Below are 17878 nucleotides of genomic sequence, written 5' to 3'. Positions count from 1 at the left end.
CATTCCCAGATGGGACCATCTAGTGGTAGGAAACAAGCTCAGAGCTCCCACTGATTCTACATTACGGTGAGGTGTATAATTATTTGATCATACATATTACAACGCAATAATAATAGAAATAAAGTACACAATAAATGTAATGCACTTGAATCACCCCAAAACCATCCCCACCTCTGGTTCATGGAAAAACTGTCTTCTACAAAACTGGTCCCTAGTACCAAAAAGGTTGGGGATCGCTGCTTTAAAGTACCACCATCACAATCACCATCATAATCACTGCCATCATCACCATCTTCATCATCACTATCATCATCATTACCTCCATCAGCACCATTGTCATCATTATCATTATCCTCATCACTAACATTATCTTTCACTAACATTATCTTTTCTCCAGGTCCTACATTTCTTTGCCCTCAGGGCCTTCAAAAATTTATGGAGCAAAAAGCCCTCTTGGAGGAAAATAAGAGATGAGATTTGGAGTCAGAACTGAGTTGTGTTGGAATGCTGGGTTTGCCATTGACTAACTGTAGGATCCTTCTGAGTTTCCCAGTTTTCTCATCTGTTAAACAGAAATACCTACCTACCTCTGTTGATTATTTTCCCTTTGCCCCTTCAAATCCCTTCTCTGCCCTCCCTTTGCCATCTTATTTTGTATCTTGTAAGGATGACCTTTACAGACCAAATCACCTAGGCTCCCTTGTGTGCGTATATGTTTGTAGGAATATTGATAGAGGGCTGGAAATATACATACCAAGCTTAAGTTATCTGATTTAAGAAAGCAGTAGTGGTTGCTGGGCACCGTTTGTTGCTATTTTATGAGCAACAAAGTGTAATCCCAGCACTTTGGGAGGCCTGAGGTCAGGAGTTCAAGACCAGCCTGGCCAACATGGCAAAACCTCGTCTCTACTAAAAATACAAAAAAATCAGCTGGGAATGCTGGCACGTGCCTGTAATCCCAGCTACTCAGGAGGCTGAGGCAGGAGAATCACTTGAACCTGGGGAGCGGAGGTTGCAGTGAGCTTAGATCATGTCACTGCACTCCAGCCTAGGTGACAGAGCAAGACTCTGTCTCAAAAAAAAAAAAAGAGAAAAAAAAGCAGTAGTGGTGATAATGGTAGAAAGATTAGGTATGGAAAAAAGATGAGCAAAATGAAAAATATTTACATGTGAAAATATTATGCTGAGCAAAAAAACTGAGACACAAAATCATAACTATGTCTGATGTCATTTGTGGGACATTCTAGAAAATGCAAACTAATCTGTAGTGACAGAAAGCACATCAATGGTTGCCTAGTGCCAAGAATGGAAGGAGAGATTAACCATAGTAGGGTACGAGGGAACTTTCTGGGGTAATAAAAGTATTTGGTATCTTGATTTTGGTAGTAGTTACAAGACGAATACATTAGTAAAACCTCAACCACTTGTACAATCATTTGTACTAGTTTATTAATATTATACGTAAATTATACTCAATAAAGTTGATCTGAAAAATACTCGGGCTAGGAGCAGTGGCTCACACCTGTAACCCTAGCGCTTTGGGAGGATGAAATAAGAGGACTGCTTCAGACCAGAAGTTCAATACCAGCCTGGGCAACACAGTGAGACCCTGTTTCTACAAAAATTTTTAAAAATTAGCTGGGCGTGGTGGCACACACCTGTACTTCCAGCTTACTTGGGGGGCTGGGGTGGGAGGATTGCTTGAGCTGGGAGGGTCAAGGCTGCAGTGAGCCATCATCATGCCACTGCATTCTAGTCTAGGTAACAAAGTAAGACCCTGTCTCCAAAAAAAATTCATGGCATAATATAAATGGAAGAGATATATAATAGAATTCTAGCAGTAATATTACTGTAAGTCTGTACAACCTAAATGTGCATACAAGGACTAAAAGGTACATGGACCAATGAATACATCAGCTTGGTACACAGACGCCTGCTATCTTATGAGCAACAAACAAAAAAGAAATGAGCTGAAGAAGGCTCCTGAAGACAGCAATGCCTACCCAGCAATGCCAAACTCAATGTAAGGTTGCCCTTTACAGAAATACGGTATGGGAGTACTGAAAGCAACAAGAGGAAATAAAACTGTCTATAGGATCCTGATGGGGGTCTCATTTTACAATAAAAAGAGCTTTATGCAATGGACTCGAGTTATAATGAGGCTTAAAGGGAGAAAGAGAGTAGTCTCAATGCCACCGTGGCCAAATAAGATTGCTAAATTGCTTTCCAAAGATCAATTTATTATTTTATAAACAAAAAATAACACTAGCCTTCAAATGCCAACTTTTCAAGACCCCAACTGCTACTGAGAAATATTCCCAAAGACATGGGAAGAAACATCTATTGATTCAAATATAAAAGGTGTTTGGCTCATCAGCCCTGTGCTAATGGTTCAAGAAATTGAAAACAACATAATTAGCTCCCTGAATTTATGGAACTAAGCAGAGCCCATCCTCTTTATGTCAGACCAGTGGCCCTCATCCTGGCCCCAGATGCATCTTCAGAACTTTTAAAAGTACAGATTCCTGAAAACAACCCTTGGAGTTTATGACTTAGGTCTAATATTGAGAACCCTCTGCTAGGCACTCACCTTGGTATTTTTATGCACTCCAAGCATTCCAACATAGCCCTCGGAGCACCTGCCATTTTCTGGCATAAAAGTTCTGTGGTATTCTTTCTGCACTATCCCCAACTCTATGGCCTGAAGATTTTAAAGATATGCAAAGCATCTTCCGGTCCCAGCTGAGACTGGACACACCTGAAATAGGTAAAAGTGACAGAAAGACGGATGGTATGGAACACTCTTCCAAGTTTCCAGGAAAAGGGCTCAATCTGAAACATAATTATTTCATTTCTTCCTTTCTACTTCCTAAGCATTGTTGGTTCAGTTAACAAATGGTACCTGAGAGGCAGTGTTGGCACCTTGATGCAATGAAAGTACAAGGAAATGAGACGACCTCCTGACCTGCTCCTCACACCCCCACATATGCCTGCCTCGAGATCTTGGCTTCTCAAGGGCATGAAAAATCAGCTCCCCATTCATTTCTTTTTTAAAAAAGTTTATTTCGTGCTTCCTATGTACAAGCCCTGTTCTAGGCACTGGGGACACAGTAGTGAGTGAAACACACAAGGTTCCTTCTATTGTTGGCTTACAGTCCAGTTAAAAGAGACAAGTAAAAAACAACAACAAAAAATAGTGTCAAATTTTCATGATTTCAATGCAAGAAATTAAAAATATGTTGTTAAAAAGAGTGAAGGGGCTGGGCGCGGTGGCTCATGCCTGTAATCCCAGCACTTTGGGAGGCCAAGGTGGGCAGATCACAAGGTCAGGATTTTGAGACCAGCCTGGCCAATATGGTGAAACCTCGTCTCTACTAAAAATACAAAAAAAAAATTAGCCAGGCATGGTGGCACGCACCTGTAGTCCCAGCTACTCGGGAGGCTGAGGCAGGATAATCGCTTGAACCTGGAAGGCGGAGGTTGCAGCAAGCCAAGATCATGCCACTGCACTCCAGCCTGGGAGACAGAGGAAGACTCCATCTTGGGGAAAAAAAAAAAAAAAAAAAAAAAAGATGAAGGCCAGAGTCACAGAAAGACAAACACTGCGTAATACCACTATTTATATAAGGTATCTAGAATAGTCAAACACATAGAAGCAGAGAGTAGAATGGTGGTTCCCGGGAGCTGCGGGGAAGGAAGGATGGGATAGGGAGTGTCTATTCAACAGGTATAAAGTTTCAGTTATGTGAGATAAGAAGGTTCTGGAGATCTGTGGTACAGTATTATGCCTATTATAAACAATGCTGTATTGCACCGTTAAAAACTTGGCAAGAGGGTAGGTTTCACATTAAGTATTCCTACCACAATGAAAAAGATGTTAAATAAAATAAATAAATAAGTGAAGAGCATAAAGCAGGACATGGGAGTGGGCAGGGAGATGAGGAGGAGTCGGGGGGCCCTTTCTTCCCTCCCTTTACTCCTGCCTCAGAAGGTAACATCTGAGCTGAGCTCAAGGAAAAGAACGAACCAGCATGCAGAGTCTATAGAAGGAGCAATGTGACAGCTGAGGCCTAATAGGAAGCAGAAGACACTCAAAAGGGACTATGTGCAAAAGCGCAGGCAGAGCTTAATGAAACTAGCTACCCAGGGCTACCAAAAGTTGGGGGGACCATGTGCACCCCTGGCCTGCAGGGACAAAGGAAGGAGTGGCTACCAAAAGATGGAGAGGACCCCTGATAGGAGCTGTGGCCTTTGGTAAAGGGATGCAACCATCCTCAGGTGACTAGCCAGCAAGGAAGGAGCAGGGGTGGGGTGGTACATACCCAGAATAAATATCTCCTCCTCACTCTCTCTGATCTCCTCAAGTGCTTCCCATTGGCCAATTCCAACAGGAAGTCAGGAAGCAAGAGTGTTCATCGATGCAATTCACACCATCAGCCTACTGGCACACAGAACAAGATGAGAAAGACTGAAGATTAGGTCTAGAAGGGCAAATGGAAGGCATCAGCATAAACACCAAATGCAAAAGCTTGCAATGTGAAATAGCACAGCCTGTTCAAGGAGTAGAGGGGCCACTGTGCTGGAGCTTCTTAGACAAGGTATAGGATGTGACAGACAGAAGACAGGACCCAGATCATATGGGGCCTTTTATGCCATAGTGAGGTGCTGGTATTTAATTCTGTGCCCAACAGGAAGTTTTTTAGAAGGTTGGGATAAGACATAGAACCAGATCTCACTTTTAAAGACCACTTTGCCTGCTGTGTGTGTACTATAGTAGTGGTAAGGGTGGAGGCAGGAAGCAATCAGTGCAGCACTCACCCCAGAACTCACATGTGCAGAGAAATTACACTTCTGCTTTGCCTAGATCTGATCTATTCTTGCTCGCTAGCTCCTATGCACTATAGAAAAACAAAAAAGCAGGGGATAACATTTAGATCAATACAATAATTTAAATCTTTCTTTTAGGTAAAACTCAGCCGCTTTGGTTAAACGTACTTAGTCTCTAGATTTCAGCAACATCCCTGGCCCCCAGGACAGTGCTGGGCAAAGAAGTGTACATGACCTTACAGATTTGGGGGTAAAAGTCCTCAAAACCATGCAGGGTCTTTCGGCTCCCCAGCAATGTGCCTTATTCCCCTGTGATTAGCCCTCAATGGTGTCATTAGGGGCTATGGCTGAGGCTGCAGCTGGCAGGCATCTTGGTCTATGCTCCCTCTCAGCTCAGTTGGACCCAATGACTCCTTGTATGACAGCCTCATTCATTTCAGCTCTCACGGGCATTACAAACCCCTCTAAGTCTCTGTAAATCCCCTATCTTAACAGGCCTGTTTAGGCCTTGTCAGCTCTCAAGTCTGCATTCATGTCTTGGGAGAACAGAGGAAGTATTGGGGATGCAAATCAGACCATCACTCTCCCTGACCACATCTCTGAATTGATTTCATGTGGTCACCCTCCAGGTTTGCCAAGAAGGTCCCTCAAAGAGCTTCCAGGTGATCTCTTCCCAGTGTCCCAGGCTGGAAGCAAGGAAGGAACCTCTCTGCCTCATTTCCCTTTAGGAATTTAACAGACTTCCCACTCTCCAGGGCTGAGACCAGAAGGAAGATCAGAGTGCTGAACTCACCATCTACCTTTTCTGACCCCCTTCTCTCTGTCTTCTTCCTCCAAAAATCTATTCAGGCTGAAGTGCAGCCTTCATTATCATAGCCCTCATCTTCTGAACTGCAGCCTCATTACTGAGCATCAATGGTGAATAGAATAAACATTCTATTAATATATGTTATTGTAGAAATTTACAGTCTAATTTTCCAGGCCTACTCCTTGCTACGAAAATAAAAAATAAAAACATTTAAAAATCTTTTCTCTCCCTACACAGACTAGTTTTTAAGCCTACTGTCTTTCTGCAGAACCCCATTTTTGAAAGTCAGAAGCCAAATCTTAACTCTTCCTTTCAGTTTGCATTCATCTATCTCATCTCAGAAGCAGACATATTCAGGAAAAAGAGAAAAGCATATGAAATTGTTCCAAACCATGGCCATCATTACATCTGCTAAGAAGCTATCCTAATGTTCTGGGTGAGAAATAACCATAGCTTGATACCTGTTGGAAGTGGAGTAGAGAGTAGGAGAGATAAGTAAAAGAAGGCAAGATGAGGAACTATTTTGGAGGTAGAACTAACAGAATTGGCTGATGGATTAGATGGTAGGGGTGAAGAAAGCTGAGGAACTCATAAGTCAGTAATAGACAGTTGGTCGTCCATTTTTTACAGAAATGGGGAATCCTGGGGAAGAAACTGGCGTGCAGTGGGAAAAGTCAAGGATTCCGTTTTGAACCTATTAAATTTGAAATTCCAATGAGATATCCAAGTAATATGAAACAGGCCACTCTGATGAGAGGTCAGAGATGAGGATAAAAATTTGGGAATCAGCAGCATACAGATGGTACGTCAAGCCCACTGTACAGTATGAAGAAAGGTCTATTCTGTGCATGGAAGGCACCGGGGCTGAAATCCTCCATAGGCCAGCCCATGTCAGGCCAAAGAAGAAAAAACCCAACCACTCCCAAACTTCCCTCAAGCCAAGCTCTCAGATTCAGCATAACATTTAAGATCCAGAATCAGGCGCCACAAACCCATCTTGAATTTAGCAATAATCACAAGAGAGAAAATGTATACGTTGAAATTAGGTCATCATTATTGTCCAGGCTTTTGTTTCAGAGAAAGTTTTAAGTATTTATTCGGGACCAGTCGTCATGGAGAAAGCTTCCTGTGAAGGAGACCAATGAGAAAGAGCATTTTCTAATAGCTTGGACTTTTCTATCAACGAAGGATCTTGGGATACATTAACTTTTCAGCCCAGAAGCCACCTGGAGGGTTGGTTCTCTAACTAGTCAAATTAAACTATGGTTTACTTTTTGGCCATGTTCTCTAACATTTTTGTTGCTGGTAGGAATCGGGAGAAAAGAACTCACAGGTCTCTCTACCTTAATGGAGGAAAAGGACCACAGTGGGGAGCTTGAGGAGTGAAATAAATAATACTATTTCCAAGGAAATAGCCCCACCTACTGAAACAAATTTCCATCTGGGTTGGGGAGGTAACGGAGGTAAGATTTGAGTTTTTTCAGGAATTATGACTACTTAACAACTATAACCTTCTTGCTCCCTCTAGAGGGCAAAGGTATGAATAACATGACTATAAAGAAAAAAATCGTAATAGAAGCCATGGCTTCATTTTTACCTGCACCTTTCTTCATCACTTTGAAATAAGTATTTTAAAAGAGAGACAAAATAAAGGCAATGAATTAAAATTCCTCTGGCACTTTCCACATACTCTGACATTTGAAGCCCAAGAAATGGGGGTGCTCTGCAAGCAAAGTCAGCTCTATGGCACTAATCAAATACTTAAGACTGGCCTTATAAGATGGAGGAACGGTACAATATTGCATTGCTTTTATTAATCTATTTCTCTAAAGAGCTAATTATTTATTCTGAAAACAGGAGGATTCTGTAAGATGGTGTTCCTTCACATGTAAACTCATTCTAGAAGAATAATGGCTGGACTTTGTTTGAGGTTTTCTGAATTTTAATGAGGACATCATTGTTGCCAGGCAACTTTGTACTCTGGATATAGGTGCACATGAAAGTTAAATTACCTTATTATTCTAATGAATCTATTCTGACAATAGTCTGGTACAATTTGTCTACCTAGATCCAGCAGCTGAATGAAGGAAACAAGTCCAGGAGTCAAAGACAATAAACATGAATAAAGCCAATTCTCTAAGGTTTCAGTACAACGGTTCCAAAGTAGAACTGAGACTAATTTTAAAAAGCTTCATTTCAGCCTAATGATTTTACAATAGAACAGACACTGATAACATTTAAAACAGAAGGAGTAATATCTCAGAGCTGCGGGTTCAATTTGGGTAACAGTGTTTTATAAACACACAGCCAGACGGTAAATTGCTTCAGCTTTCAAGATTAGTGCTGCAATAATTAACTATTCTTTCAGAAGAACAAACATTTGTCACCACAGGCAACGAACAGATAGCAAAAGACACATCACACCATGACAAAGTAAAAATAGCAAAAAGGGAACTTTACAGGTGATTCCGTCCAATTTAGCATGTGATGAAAGTGGCATCTCAAGCCACTGCGGCAAAGATGTACTTTTTAATAAATGGTGTCAGGACAACTGGGTAGCCAGATGGAAAAAATAAAATAAAATTAGATCTGCATTTCATGCCATACAAAAGAATAAACTCCAAATGTACCAGAGACCTAAGTACAAAAAATAAAATTATACAATTACTAGAAGAAACCATGAGTAAATTACTCTCTGATCTCAGTGCAGAGACTAAGACTTAAAATAGAGGCAATAAAAGATAATTTGACCACACAAAAATTAAATATAACACACGGTAAAACAGCAACACCATCATCACCATAAACAAAGTCAAAAGACAACTGACAAACTAGGAGAAAATATTTGCAACAGACATACCCCTAATATGTAAACAGCTTTTGAATATCAAGGGAGAAAGGACCAAAAACCCAGTATCAACAGACAACTGAACCAAAAATGAAATATACAAAATGGCCCTTAAATACATGAAAAAAAGTTATCGTTACAAAAATGCAGCCAGGCATGGTAGCTCACACCTGTAATCACAGTCTTTTGGGAGGCTGAGGGAGGAGGATTGCATGAGCCCAGGAGTTTGAGACCAGCCTGGGCAACATAGCAAGACCCTACGTTTACAGAAAAAATTTTAAAAATTGGCAGAGTGTGGTGGTGCACATCTGTAGTCCCCGCTATTTGGGAGGCTGAGATGGGGATCACGTGAGTCCAGGAGTTCACAGCTGCATCATGCCACTGCACTCCAGCCTGGGCAACAGAATAACACTCTGTCACAAAAATTAAAAAAAAAAGAAAAATGGACATTAAAACAACACTGAGATACCATTTCTTCTTTACCAGATTGGCAAAAATTAAAAAGTATGACAATATATTCTGTTATCAAGGCTGTGGGAGAATATTCTTGAACATTGCTGGTGAGAATGAAGATTGGTAGAACCCTCCTGGAAGGTAATTTAACAACCCTTAGTAAAATTATGGATGCATTTAGCTTTTGTCCTGGCAATTCTACTTCTAGGAATCTACTCTGAAGTTAAACCTCCAGCAATACAAAATTAATATGCACAAGGTTATCCACTACAGCATTATAATTACAAAATATTGGAAGCGACCTAGATGCTCAAGGTTCATACATAGAAGAGTGGTTGAATAAACTACAATGCATCCAACACAATGGGATATATACAGCTATAAAGAAGAATGAAGATCCCTATGAACTTATATTGAGTGATTTCCAGGACACATTAAATTTAAAATGCAAAATGTGAAAGAGTATCTATAGTATGCTACCTTTCATGCAAAACAGAAGGGAATCTAAATATATATATATTTTTCTTTCATATGTATATTCATTTGTACAAAAGAATAAACTGGCCAGGTGCGGTGGCTCACGCCTGTAATCCCAGCACTTTGGGAGGCTGAGGCAGGCGGATCATGAGGTCAGGAGTTCAAGACCAGCCTGGCCAACACAGTGAAACCCCATCTCCACTAAAAATGTTTTGTGTTTTAAAAATACAAAAAATTAGCCAGGCATGGTGGCAGGTGCCTGTAATTCCAGCTACTTGGGAGGCTGAGGCAGGAGAATCACTTGAACCTGGGAGGCGGAGGTTTCAGTGAGCCAAGATCATGCCATTCCACTTCAGCCTGGGCAACAACAGTGAGACTCCATCTCAAAAAAAAAAAAGAAAAAAAAGAATAAACCATAAATTAATGAGACTGGTTAAGAGTAAGTGGGAACAGGGCAGAAGGGAATAGGAAAAAGAAACAGGGTAATAGTCATAAAGGAGGAGTAAAATCTTTCTAAGTATACCTTTTAAAATAATTCTGACTCTTAAAATCATATAATGTTTTACATACCCCCAAAATAAATAAACGATTAAAATAAACCAGGATGTGAGAGGGACAACCCAAAATGGAATAAACAGTAACCAGTGAACTTAATTGTACTGCAGATGAATAACATGACAAATGAAGAGGGTGAGATAGAAGAGCTATCATAAGTATTTTGACTATTATAAAAAGAAAAACCAAAAGAACTATGTATGTGTGTATACATGGGTTAATACACATACATACATTTCCAATGTCTTCTGAGAAGCAGTGAGCACACCTAGCTCTACGATCTTGGTTTCTAAATACCAGTCTATAATATAAGGAACCAAAGCTCCTTGGAGAAACAGTTGATTTCAGGCTTAGAACATAAAATATAGATGAGCCTGGAACAGCTTCTGATGCCAAAAAGGAGTGCTCAAAAAATGACAGGGGTAGCTAAAAAAGGATATAGGAGCTAACTAGAGGGAGCTCTTAATGGCTAAGGTGGAAACACTTTGAGCAATAATATACATGATGATAGTAATAGATTATGCCCATAAGTCCAAATTGATAAAAAATAAATTAGCATTTCAAATTAATAAATGTGGAAGAAATGATGGAAATAAATCATCACTACTAAGCAAATATCATAGCTAATAACTGTTGCAGGGAACCATCGATGGATGCTAAAATTAGTGGACAAAGGTATGAGAAACAGGATATTTCCATAGTGTCAAAGTATCTCCCTAAAAGGTACTTATTAATTACAAAGGGAAAAATAGTCACCTTATAGTGCAGAAACCTGACAAACACTATCTAAGTAAAGTGATCAAAGTAAACATCACCCAAGCCGGGCACAGTGGCTCACGCCTGTAATCCCAGCACTTTGGGAGGCTGAGGTGGGCAGATCACTTGAGATCAGGAGTTCGAGACCAGCCTGGCCAACATGGTGAAACCCCGTCTCTACTAAAAATAAAAAAAAATTAGCTGGATATGGTGGCACACATCTGTACTTCTGGTGGCTGAGGCAAGAGAATTGCTTGAACCCAGGAGGTGGAGGTTGCAGTGAGCTGAGATCCTGCCACTGCACTCCAGCCTGGGTAACAGAGTGAGACTCTGTCTCAAAAAAAAGTAAACATCACCAGTAATAAGACATTTGAAATCATGTACCGCCTGACATCATGCCCTGAGAAGGGCATACCATCATTTCTGTGGCATTATTGCAAAAAATGCATAATCTCACTCTAATCATGAGGAAACAACAAACAAACCCCAACAGAGGGACGGTCTACAAAATAACTGACCAGCACTCTCCAAAAGTTTCAAGGTCATGAAGGACAAAGACTGATTACAGAGACTACAGAGACATGACAACTAAATGTACAGTGGAATTCTGGTTAGATCCCAGACCAGAAGAAGGACATTAGTAAGGAAATTGTTAGAATTTGAATTGTTTGCAGATTAGTTTATGATGTCAATGTTAATTTCCTTATTTTTAGAAGTCTTTTCTGTAAGTCTATACATATTTCCAAATAAAAGTTTTTTTAAAGCTAAGGAAAAAAAGTGGTTTCAGCCGGGCATGGTAGCTCACACCTGTAATCCCAGCACTTTAGGAGGCTGAGGCAGGCAGATCATGACGTCAGGAGGTCGAAACCAGCTTGACCAACATGGTGAAACCCCATCTCTACTAAAAATACAAAAATTAGCTGGGCGTGGTGGCACACACCTGTAATCCCAGCTACTCAGAAGGCTAAGGCAGGAGAATCACTTGAACCTGGGAGGCAGAGGTTGCAGTGAGCCGAGATCGTGCCACTGCACTCCAGCCTGGGGGACAGAGTGAGACTCCATCTCAAAAAAAAAAAAAAAAAAAGGGGTTCCATAAGGTGAAAACATTGCCATGTGGTACATTTCTGAAAGGAGTGGCCATGTGTAAGACCTTACTGTTACTGAAGTTCTACAGATATTAATGTATAAATTATGGAGGAAGACTGTTGGACACTAGAAAAGAAATCAGAACAATATTTTGCTTAAAACATCATAAAATATAACCTATTTGTTTAGCAGATTTGGGAAAAATAGAAATAATAATGTACTACTTGTGCTTTTTCTATTTTCAGAGCTATAACTTTCAAGTCAGTAAAGTAGTCACTGAATGCACATAGATTTGAGCTTGGTCCTAATAAGTCCACAAAATTTTATTGGACATCTCTTAAGTACCACAAATGAGAGGTGCAAATCCTTTTGGTCTCACTCCTTGGAGTTAATGCTTGCCTGGACAGACTTAAGCAATAGCAGACAGATGTCAATAGATACATGTTTCTTCCTTTTGTTCCCCAGGCAAACAGTTCTGAGACACATTTAAAAGAAGATTCCATAAAGATTGAGTATCAGTCATCCAATTTAACAACTCAATAATACATCACAGTATATCCTACCCACCACCACTGCCATCTCCTGTTCAATTCCCCTGATCCCTCACTTTAGCACAATGGGATCACTACCAAGTAAACTTCTTGCTCATCAGCCTTTGTTCTAGACCAGGGGATGTCCAATCTTTTGGCTTCCCTGGGCCACTTGGAAGAATTGTCTTGGGCCACACATAAAATACACTAACACTACTGATAGCTGATAAGCTAAAAAATAAAAATAAATTTTTAAAAATCTCATAATGTTTTAAGAAAGTTTAGGAATTTGTGTTGGGCCACATTCAAAGCTGCCCTGGGCCTCATGGTGCCGGCAGGCCACAAGTTGTGCAAACTTGTTCTGCTTTGGAGGACGGTAGGGGGTTGTAGGAAGTGGGAAGAGGATGATAGAGACTCAAGTCAAGAAAAAGATACAAGCTTGCCCTTAAGGACAAGTTTCAGGACAAACTTGTCAAAGACAAATATGGAACAGATACCAATCAGTGGGAGTAATTTACTAAATTCACAAAATACTCATAAAAATGTCTCCAAATGAGAATTCTATGCAGTGAACCATCTATACCAGATACAGGCCAATCATTCCAGATAGAACAAGCAAAGATGGCATTCTTTGCCCATGAAGAGAGCTCAGGAACCAAATCAGGTTGGGTTTACTTTATACCACATGGAAAAAAAGGCTAACAAAAGACTTCATGAGCACTGCTCAAAAACTTCTTATGCATATAAGCTCCTAAAGAAGTCCATCATTAGTCAACAACAAAGATGAAAAATGAAATCATTTTGACCTGGAACAGAAAAAGATGTATTTCAGATTTTTTTTGTATGAAAGACAAGTCCTACAATATATTTTTTTAAGTGAGAGATTTATCTTGTGGAATATCAGAGAGAAAATATTTGGTTCATTTATGCGAGGAACAAAAAAGCAGAGAAGCCTAAAAGAAACACAATCAAAGCAAAACTCTAATTTGTTAACAAAAATAAATTCAGCCCTATTGCTAATTTTTGACAAAACAACTGCCTAACAACTTAAACCAATTGCAATCACATTATTTTATAATTTGCACACAAAACTTTTTGTTGCTTTTTTTCTCCCCAGGTTTGCTTTATGATGTTTGTTCTTTTTTAAAAAAAATCTATTAGCTACTTAAGGAAAAAAAATAGGAATTATGAAGTAAGACTACAGATAGCCAGTTTCCAAGTTCCTTGCTACTCTGAAAAATCAGCTGGAAATAGTCAACCACTAAGCATATGTCTTAAATCTGCTTCAAGGAATCAGGCAAGGTTTTGAGGATAATTGTGAGGCAGGAGAATAGAGCCTGGAGGCAGAGAACCTAAGGACTTCCTAGAACTAAATCAAATGGAAACACTCCACCTAAGACAGGAAATATCCTCTTCATTTACATAGGGCATACACAGAGTAAATAACTTTGTAACTTCACTTTAGCCTATTCATTTACATAGGGCATACATCAAGTAACCAATGGAAGAATCTAGAGGGTATTTAAATCCCAGAAAATTCTGTAACTGGGCCCTTGAGCCGCTTGCTCAGGCCTGCTCCCAACCTGTGGAGTGTGGTATCATTTTCAGTAAATCTCTGCCTTTGTTGCTTCATTCTTTCCTTGCTTTGTGCATTTTGTCCAATTCTTTGTTCAAAATACCAAGAACTGGGACACCCTCAACCAGTAATAATTGGACAAAAGGGCTTCTTCTCCTGGAGTGAATGGCCCCTCCAAAGTATGGTAAACACACACACAAAGGATTTTAGTGTAAATGAAAAGGATAAAAACACTGTTTGACTCAGATGAGTTCACTTTCTTCACCTCCATATTTAATGCACCTGATAAGGATGACTTGCATTTCTAAGTTCCAAACCCATAAGGCATTTTTCCTCAATATGTCAAATCATGTTGTTTCCATTTATCTTTTATAGTTTCTCAAACTATGAGATACAAGCTTAACATTTTCTAAAATGTTTTCTCAAATAGTAAACCCCACTTCAGTAAGGCCAGGAGCACCATATAATTCAAACAATGCACAAGTGTACCCGGCCAAAGGAGGAGTGAGGGCCAAGGAGGGTTGGTCCCAGGAAAATGCATGAATATAAATATATTTGCAAAACTTCACATAATTTCAGGGATCTTAGGTCCTATGAAGCCCAGATCACAGGTTCAGAACTCCCTACTCTATTGTTCAACCCAAATAAATAAGGTTTGTACTTTACCATACTGATTGAGAATTTGTTGCTGAGTCAGTCCTAAATTAGGTATAAAACTCGTTACAAATGTGCCCTTTTCAAGGTAAAAGAAATTTTATTTTTACCAGCTTAATAAACTATATTGTCCTCTGCTGCACAACTTACACTTTTATCTAAATAAGATCTTCAGAGGATAGCTTTCAAGCATTTTCTCTGCAATTTATCTTCTGCCCCATAAAAAGATCACTCTCTTCTTGCCTTTTAAGACTAACATTATGGAAAGCATATCCAGAAGTTCCAACATTTATAACTTTGCAATATTTATTTTATAGCGTTTTAAATTTTTACTAAAGTGAGTAAAATGTATCAATTGAAGCTATTGGTTATAATAGCTTAAATGAGTGAAATGATATAAGAACACACCCTAACACACACAGACTGAGATGCCAAACCCAAGTAACTCAATAATCGATAGTAAAAGGGAGGAAAAAAGCATCACACTTAATTTCTGGATGCAGCTATAACCTTAAACTCCATTGTGTTTGTGACATCATCATCCCTGTGCTTCAGTATAAAGAGGGCCCCAATATTTGAACGACCTTCAATAATAAAAACTTTTTGTTAATCTTTAATTTTCCAAAACACCGCTAAAGTCATAGTGAAAAGATTTTTTGCAGTATAAACCAACAATACAAAAAGAACAGAGGAGTAGGCCCAACACAGTGGCTCATGCCTGTAATCCCAGCACATTGGGAGGCCGAGGCGGATGGATCGCTTGAGCTCGGGGGTTTGAGACTAGCCTGGGAAATGTAGTGAGACACCGTCTCTACTAAAAATACAAAAAAATAGCCAGGTGTGATGGTGCGTGCCTGAGATCCCAGCTACTCGTATGAGATGGGAGGATCGCTTGAGCCTGGGGGGCGGAGGTTTCAGTGAGGCAAGATTACACCACTGCAGCCTGGGTGACAGAGTGAGAAGCGGTCTCAAAAAAAAAAAAAAAAAAAAAAAACAGAGGAGTACTTCTGTTTCAGGCAATTTAGTGGAGTGAATAATTTGAGAAAAACTCCTAGGACAGATGCCTAAAAGTTCTGGATAAAAAATTTTTAAATCTCCTTAAATTCACAGCTGGGCATTTAAGAATCTCCTCAAAGCTAAAAATGAAGCAAAAACTTGAATCCAGTGAAGTAGCCAGGTCTAAGAGCTAACAGCTACCCGGAGTTTCTGCTGGTCACTGATGGACTGGGTCTTTTAGTTCATTGGTCTTTATACAAACAGAGGCACTGGAGGAAAAGCCTAGCAAGAGAGAGGTCAGATGAGACCCACCAGCAACTCCCTCATTGGAACCAGGAAATAGCCCCCAGAGACGGAGATAGCAAAAAAAAAAAAAAAAAAAAAAAAAAAAAAAAAAAAACCTGCCTATTTTGCCTTGGCTCTGGAAAAGAAAGAGAAAAAATTTCCTCCATGAGTTTCTATCCACAAACTGGCCCTGCACACCAAGGCAAAATTTGTATAACCCTTAGGTGTGAAAAACCCCAAGGTGAGAATTTAAAACACCTCCAAGTGACTGGTAGAAATAAGTACAAATCCTAGAGGAACATACCTTGAAGTCTGGTCTCCAAAAATTTATACAGATGACATACCAAGATAAGCTCAAAAACCTGTACACACAAGAGGAGACAAATTAACATGACTGACACTCAGTAGAACACCAACAACCCTATCAGACTCACCGTGACTATATATACAGAAATAAAGAATATAATTTCATTGAATATATTTAAATATAAAAAGATAGTACTTTAAGTATGAAGAGGCTGATTTCATATATAAAGCATCTAGAAATTTAAAATATATCATTGAATTTAGAAACTCAATAAAGAGATGAAAGATTAGGCACGGTTGAAGAAATAATAAACTTGAAGACAGTTCTAAAGAAATTGTTTAGGATAAAGAGTAATAAAGAGATGAAAAATATAAAAGAAAAATTAATCAATATTGGGGACAGAGGGAGAATGTTTAACATACCTCTAATAAGAAATTAGTAGAGAATACAGGAATGAGGCAATATTCAAAGACATAATAGTGGAAAAATTTCCAAAACTGTTGAAAGCCAAAAATCTTCAGATTCAAGAATCCTGATGAATCCTAAAAAGATCGAATAAAAAAATTACACCTAGACACTACAGAACAACAAAAGACAGACCACATATAAAAAAGTTTAATGAATGGCTTCAAAACTTCAGAGGGTCTGCTCCAGAAAGAAGTAAAATGAGCCCAAAAAGAAGGTCCATGATGCAAGAACCAATGATGAGCATAATAAATGCAAAATATGTAGGGAAATCTAGACTAATATTGACTGCATAAGGCACCAACAATAGTAATACCTAAATTGTAGGGTTAAAATATAGAGAATTAGGCTCAGGTGTGGTGGCTCACGCCTGTAATCCCAGCACTTGGGAGGCTGAGGCAGGAGGATCACTTGACATTAGGAGTTTGAGAACCAGCTGAGCAACATGGTGATACCCCGTCTCTACTGAAAATATATGCCTGTAATCCCAGCACTTTGGGAGGCCGAGACAGCAGGATCACCTGAGGTCAGCAGTTTGAGACCAGCCTGGCCAACATGGTGAAACCCCATCTCTACTAAAAATACAAAATTTAGTGGGGTGAGATGGCAGGTGCCTGCAATCCCAGCTACTCAGGAGGCTGAGGTGGGAGAATCGCTTGAACCCAGGAGGTGGAGGTTGCAGTGAGCCGAGATAGCAACACAGCACTCCAGCCTGGGCAACAAGAGTGAAACTCTGTCTCCAAAAAAATATATATATATATATATACACACACACAAAAATTAGCCAGGTGTGGTATTGGGCACCTGTAATCCCAGCTACTTGGGAGGCTGAGGCAGGAGGATCACTTGAACCCAGGAGGCGGAGGTTGCAGTGAGCTAAGATCACGCCACTGCACCCCAGCCTGGGTGACAGAGCAAGACTCCATCTCAAAACAAAACCAAAACAAATGTGTACATATATATATATTTAAATACATATAGACAAATTATAATATATAATTTAAATATATATTTTAAACAAATATATATTTTATATATAGAGAGAGAATTAAAATAAAAACAATAGCATGTAAATTAGGAGGTAGGCAAAAACAGTGATTAATATGCTTGTTAGAACTTTAAGAGATCCATGAAAAAATTAAAATGGCATCATTTTCAATAAGGGGGAAAATGGAATTCTAAAAAAAGTTTTAATTAAAAAATTGGAAAAAAAATTCTCCATCAATTCAAGAGAAAAAATATGTATATAAATAAT

General features: G+C 39.4%; 1 long non-coding RNA gene across 1 annotated transcript in view; it reads right to left on the bottom strand.

Annotated features, from left to right (window-relative positions):
• Positions 1 to 17538, bottom strand: part of LOC129049767 (uncharacterized) — a 34944-nt gene extending 17406 nt beyond the window's left edge. The window contains exons 1-4 of the long non-coding RNA XR_010136976.1: positions 16581 to 17538; positions 16156 to 16213; positions 4323 to 4441; positions 2591 to 2758 (exon numbers count right to left, since the gene is read on the bottom strand). This is a non-coding gene — a long non-coding RNA (uncharacterized LOC129049767). The remainder of the gene's footprint in view (positions 1 to 2590; positions 2759 to 4322; positions 4442 to 16155; positions 16214 to 16580) is intronic.
• Positions 17539 to 17878: the final 340 nt, after the last annotated feature.

Source organism: Pongo abelii, chromosome 15, assembly GCF_028885655.2.
Source record: "Pongo abelii isolate AG06213 chromosome 15, NHGRI_mPonAbe1-v2.0_pri, whole genome shotgun sequence".
NCBI classification, from domain to species: Eukaryota; Metazoa; Chordata; class Mammalia; order Primates; family Hominidae; genus Pongo; species Pongo abelii.
Note: the sequence above shows the minus strand (reverse complement) of the source record. Positions and strands in the feature narration are given on the sequence as shown.